The sequence below is a fragment of the Panthera uncia genome (assembly GCF_023721935.1).
Source record: "Panthera uncia isolate 11264 chromosome E2 unlocalized genomic scaffold, Puncia_PCG_1.0 HiC_scaffold_19, whole genome shotgun sequence".
Lineage (NCBI taxonomy): Eukaryota > Metazoa > Chordata > Mammalia > Carnivora > Felidae > Panthera > Panthera uncia.
The window spans coordinates 11,841,995-11,842,518 of record NW_026057588.1 but is presented as its reverse complement, the minus strand read 5'-3'; positions in this window follow the sequence as shown (position 1 = coordinate 11,842,518).

Genomic DNA, 524 nt, shown 5'->3' with positions numbered 1-524 from the left:
AAAAAAAAAAAAAAAAAAAAAAAAAAAAAAAAAAAAACAAAAAAACAAACTTAAAAAGAAGAAGAAGAAGAAGAAGAAGAAGAAGACTTACCCAAATAAAACATACAGTGAACTCCATTTACATGAGGTTCTAGAACAGGGGTTACCTTGTCCCAAAGGGGCAATAGTGATGAGCCCCCACTGTCTTCACACAGGCAATAGTTACATGTGTGTACAAATATGTGAAGAATTATCCAGCTATAGAGGTGCCTTGGTGGCTCAGTCCGTTAAGCATCCTACTATTGATTTTGGCTGAGGTCATGATCTCACAGTTCGTGAGTTCGAGCCCCGTGGTGGGGCTGACAATGCAGATAGGGATTTTCTCTCTCTCTCTCTCTCTCTCTCTCTCTCTCTCTCTCTGCCCCTCCCCTGATCGTGGTCTCTTTCTCTCAAAATAAATAAATAAACTTAAAAAAAAAAAAAAAGAATTACCCAGCTGTATACTTACATATTTCACTAAGTGTACATTATTAAAAAAGGAAGTA